Consider the following 6,000-nt stretch of genomic DNA (forward strand, 5'->3'; position numbering starts at 1 on the left):
ACCCGAGGTACTATTTCTGGGTTAGAGGAGTCTGTAACCTGAAGCATATGTAACCTGAAGCATATGTAACCCGAGGTACCACTGTACTAGTTGCTAGAAACCACAGGAGGGGGTTCGCACTCATTTCCAGCATTCCTCCCTGGTTGGATAATGCCCTTACTCTCCAACAGGATCTCTTGCTAGCCGGGATGGAGGATAGAGCTTGTGAGCATGTGCAGAAACTCTGCAAGGGTAACATTCACACGTGTTGCTCCTCCTACTTTTACTTGTGACCCCACCCACACCTGGCATGTGACCCTTAGAGAGTTGCCCTTAGATGTGGCCCTCTGGCTGAAAAAGCTTTCCCACCCTGGTGTAAAAGGAGTCTTCTATGTACTTTGTAAACCACAGAAGCCTATTTTGGCATTAAGTGGCATTTACATTAATAAATAAACTGTGAATCTTAACAAAACGGTGTGTGCCTGACTCTTCTTGAACCTTACAGGCTGTATCATAGAACCATAGAGATGGAAGGGACCACAAGGGCCATCTCATCCAATCCCCTGCAATGCAGGAATCTTCTGCCCGATGTGGGGCTTGAACCCACGACCTTAAGATTAAGAGCCTCATGCTCTACCAACTGAGCTACCAAGGCAGCTGAGAACATAATATGAGCCTACTGGGTCAGGTCAGGCCATTCTACTCTGGCATCCTGTCCTCCCATGGCTTCCAGCAACTGGTGTGTTCCCTTGCAGGGAAGGAGCTAGGGAAGTCGCCCCCATCAGGAATGAACCAGGCCACCACCTGGTTCAATCCTGATCTCTGCAGTGTGGTTAGGAGGCGGAAGAGTCACAGGGCCTCCTTCTCCCATTGCTCCCTCCCAACTGCATGTTTAAATGGGGCTTTTAAACCCTTACGTAAACTAGCTCTGCCCCTGAATCCAATGGCTCTCCTCATTGTAGGTTTTTAAAGAGGTTGGATGGCCACCTGTCGGAGACTCTTTACCTGCGATTCAGGGGGTTGGACTAGATGATCCTTGGGGGGTCCATTCCAACTCTACAATTCTAAAATTCTGTGAGTACACTTCTGCAGCCAGATCACACCACCAGCTGCAGGCGCATTCATTCATTTATTTTAATTAACAAAATTTGTATACCACTGGTTTGTAAGAAAACCTCTAAGCAGTTAACAAAGCTATAAAATACAAAACATGGAAAGATTCAGTTTAAAAGTACAAGATAGCATGCACCATTTCATTGCCAGCATATCACACCTTGCAGTTGTTTCAAAACCTCGCTGACAGGAATTGGTCTTATCTGCCAAGGAAGGATTTGCTTAGTCTATTTTTCTACCAAGTTTGGCAGGGGTAGCGATGAGCAGAAGAGTTAAAAGGTGCTGACTCAGACTTAGATGATCCGCAAAATAAAAAAATGATTAAATCAGCTTTTGGCAGGAATGCTATTTCTATACGTGACCGAAGCTCATGTGTTTTGGGGTATTTCCCACCAAATTGCTGAGTGTGCAGGAGTCAGGTTGTACAACTCCGGCTGCACCCGAGATAAGCTCATGAGCTCAAGTCATCCTTTGCTCCATTGCATGGTTTTTGACGCATCGTATTCTAGTTTTATTATTATTCATTTCATTTCTGCCCTACTTTATTTTAAGCAGGGGGATCTCAAGTCCGTTTGCAACACGTGCAAACATCAAATGACACAATCTGGAACAAAACATTACTGACGAAAGCCAAATATAAAGCATGCATTTGATGCACCATAAGGAACAGGAAACTAAAATGTTATCTTAAAGATATCAAACTAAAACATTGCAAAGGAGGTCAACTACAGAATGCACATGCAACGCAGGACGAACGACCACAGCAACTCTTCCCAGTAGGTGTTGCTCCAATGAGGCAGTTGCGAGGACTGAAGGTCCCTGCCTTCCCACCGCTCTCTAAGGCTCCTCCCCCAGTTCCTTCCCCAGCAGTCTAAGGATAGTTTGCCTTGTCTCTCTTTGCTCCACCCTCTTCATCGCTCCACATGTTCTGGGAGACCAGACAGGAAGGGAGTTGGATACATCAGGAAAGGGAGACTCCCTGGCTTCTTCAGCAGCCTGCATCCACTCTGTCTCTTGAGCCCGCTCTGCTTCTGCCTCTGATGCTGGACTGCTCTCTGCCCCAGCCTCTCCCCTCTCACTAAATCCTGTTATGCCTTCAGCTTCTGACACCTGTTCCTCCCAGTTTGCTGCCTCTTCTTCCTCTGACCACTCATCATCGTCCCAACACCAATCCCCTCGTTTCGAAGCCTTCTTCCTCTGAGGGTTCCCTTCAGGGTTTCCCAGCTGGTGCCTCCCACAAGTCCTCTGCATCCAGCCCATCCATGACAACTGCATGCCTAGGACTTGCCAATCAGAAGGTCGGCGGTTCGAATCCCCATGACAGGGTGAGCTCCCGTTGCTCAGTCCCTGCTCCTGCCAACCTAGCAGTTCGAAAGCACATCAAAGTGCAAGTAGATAAATAGGTACCGCTCCGGCTGGAAGGTAAACGGCATTTCTGTGCACTGCTCTGGTTCGCCAGAAGCGGCTTAGTCATGCTGTCCACATGTACGCTGGCTCCCTCGGCCAATAAAGCAAGATGAGCGCCGCAACCCCAGAGTCGGCCACGACTGAACCTAATGGTCAGGGGTCCCTTTACCTTTTTAAGTGCCTATATTGCAGGAAAAGTGTTCACAAAGATGCATATACTGGCGTAAATGATATGCAAAACTGCATGACATTAGGGGCTATGACTTGCAAAAATGTGTATACTTGCAGAATTGCTGGCAAGAATGCTGACTAAAAACAATAAAACAATAAATCATGAACTGATGCGGAAATATGTCAAACTGAAAGGGATAGATTTCCCCAAATCTTCTGAGGATAGAGGAAGTTAAAAAGAAAACACTTCTTCATGTAGCACATGGTTAAACTATGGAACTCACTCACACAGGAGGTGTGATGGCCACAAACTTGGGTGGTTTCAAAAGATTAGACAAATTCATGGAGGAGAAGGCTATCCATGGCTGCTAGCCATGATGACTATGCGCTGCCTCCACTGTCAGAGACAGCAATACTTCTGAAACCACAGGAGGCGAGAAGGCTCTTGTGCTTAGGTCCTGCTTGCAGGTTTCCCACAGACATCTGGTTGGCCACAGTGTGAACAGGATACTGGACTAAATGGGCCACTGGCCTGACCCAGAAGACTCTTCTGATGTTCCTCTTCACTCACTTGTAACTTCCCCATATTTTGTGAAATGTGCTCCATCTGCTGGCCAAACTGACAAAGACACAATAGTGAGTTTCAGGTCGCAAGACCATGGGTAGGCAAACTAAGGCCCGGGGGCCGGATCCGGCCCAATCACCTCCTAAATCCGGCTCGTGGACGGTCCAGGAATCAGCGTGTTTTTACACGCTTGGTGAAGATTTGACATTTTCATCCCCCAAAAGTTTTTGATTTGAGTTTCCACTGAAATGAGGCTGCATCTTAATGTTGTGTTTTAATCTTGTTTTTAAGTTGTATTTTAATCAATTGTTTTTATATCTGGTGTTAGCCACCCTGAGCCCAGTCTTGGCTGGGGAGGGCGTGGTATAAATAAATATTATTATTATTATTATTATTATTATTATTATTATTATTATTATTATGACATGAATGGAATGTGTGCTTTTATTTAAAATGCATCTCTGGGTTATTTGTGGGGCATAGGAATTCATTTATTTCCCCCCCCCCCAAAAAAAAAATATAGTCCGACCCCTCACAAGGTCTGAGGGACACTGGACCGGCCCCCTGCTGAAAAAGTTTGCTGACCCCTGTTGTAGATCATTTAATCTAAATTGTAACTTTACCCAGTAGGCTAGTTCCTACATTCACTCACATGCCCTTTTCTATCCACCAGGTAAAAAGGAGGCAAGCTCAGAGCTCAAGCCCACATTCCAGCCAGGTGAAATCACTCCCGGAGGGTGCAAATTTGTGCTGATGAGGCGGTCCTGGTGCAGCCCAGGTTGTGCTGCTAAGAGGGCAATTGGTGTGTGGCTGTTGTTTTTTGACCTTTTGATTTTTTAAAAAATGGCTCCCCACTGGAGCTGAACCTACTGGGTGAGTTTTCAGGTTTGCTCATAGTTCTTAAAAGTGGCACAAAAAGTATTTTAGGGAAGGATGCATTCAGGGAGCGAGGCAGATGAAAGGTGACTGGGGAGCCAAGTCCAGTGTAGTGGTTAACATGCACTAGGTCAGGGGTCAGCAAACTTTTTCAGCAGGGGGGGCGGTCCACTGTCCCTCAGACCTTGTGGGGGGCTGGACTATATTTTGAAGCTGCTTACCTGTGTCTTGCGAGCAGCAGGGGCTGGTGGCGGTGGCGGCAGAGGAACGATAAGTGGCGCATGAAAGGGCTCTGGAGAGGGGCTGCTTAAAATGGCGGCCGCTCGAGCGCTGCTGCTGCTGCTGCTGCTGCTGCTGCTGCTGACACCAACAAAGCCCAGCTCCCTTCCTCCTCTGGGCAGGGCAGGGAGAAGCCAGGAGGAGGGAGGGAGGAGGTGCCAATGCCACCATGTGAGAGAGGGAGGGAGAGAAAGGGAAAGAACACACGCAATGGTGATCCACACGTTAATTCCTGGACTGTCTGTGGGCCCGATCCAGAAGGCAATTGGGTCTGATCTGGCCTGCAGACCTTAGTTTGACGACCCATACGCTAGGTGCTGGGAAATGTGATCTCAAATCCAAGAAGCTATGTATATAATCCACACTAAGCTACTGCACTGGGTTGAGTTATGAGAACCTTATCAGCTTCCCTGAACTGGGATAAATACACAGCGAATAAGGACCGGCGTCTGTTGGTGAGTCCCACACCGGGTTTGGAAAGTGAAGATGGGGAGGGGGAATCCCAGCATATGCCACAAGAGGGCAGCATTGGCTCTTCCTTACAGGAAGGGAGATCTTGCAACTTCCTTTGGGTCAGCTGTGAAGAAGGCAGGAAGTGTTGAACTATACAGGAGCAGGAGTGCAATGACCTTGCAGAGATCCCAATGTGACAGACTCATGGTTTACTACAATTGCAGCACTGACATTGTGGGATGAAAAGCTGAGAATAGAAGGAAAGCGGGTTGAGGGGTCACAACTCCTCCATCCCTACAGTACTGTCTGTTCTGACCGATATAAACCTTTGAAGGATCCAGGCAGACGTTTGCAGCCTAGCTCTCTAGATGGGGGTGGCAGGGGTGTGTGTCTATGGTGCTCTAAACAGCTGGCCCAAAGGAACGTCTCAGACCAGTGGCATAGCAGGGTCAGATGGTACCCGGTGCAGAATATTTCTTGTCACCCCCACTTGAAATTCTTAAAAGAAGGAGAAATAAAATACTTACAGTTGAAAGTGTTGCTTTCTGGTTTATTTACTTAACATTGTGAGCATAAGCACTTAAAACCTCCCCCCCCCCTAACTTTGTTCTCTGCAAATTTTGAAATCACATCATCAAAATCAATTCCTTTTGCTACTTTGTTTTCAATTGACAAGATGGCTAAGCTGGAGAGCTTTGCTGATCCCAACCTGGTGCCCTTTTTGATTCTGTTGCCAGTCTTTGTCTCCCTGCCTCCGCTCCCCGAAAACGTTTGCTAAGCATCTATGCCTGTGATATAGCGAAGGCCAAAGAAAGAGAGAAAGGGCTGGCCTTCCTGTTAGGCAGGGAGACGAGGCTGCTTCAGGTGCTAAAGTAGGGGGGCAACAGGAAAGGACTGGAGGACAGAGCCGTGTGGGGGCCATGCAGGCTGCACTGTAGCCCCCTAAGCTAGTCTCCAGCCCCCAGAGTTGGTGGAGCTAGAATAAAACCCAGCCACCCCTCCAGCTGGACTCCATACATGGAACCAGTGTATGTGTGTGCTGCCTTCTTCCATTTCAGGGGTATATGTGGGCTAGATGACCCTTGGGGTCCCTTCAAAGCCCTACAAATCTAGGATTCTCTGTCGCCACAGGCAGAAAAATGTCTCAGGCTCAACAA

The sequence above is a fragment of the Podarcis cretensis genome (genome assembly GCF_951804945.1).
Source record: "Podarcis cretensis genome assembly, chromosome: 8".
Lineage (NCBI taxonomy): Eukaryota > Metazoa > Chordata > Lepidosauria > Squamata > Lacertidae > Podarcis > Podarcis cretensis.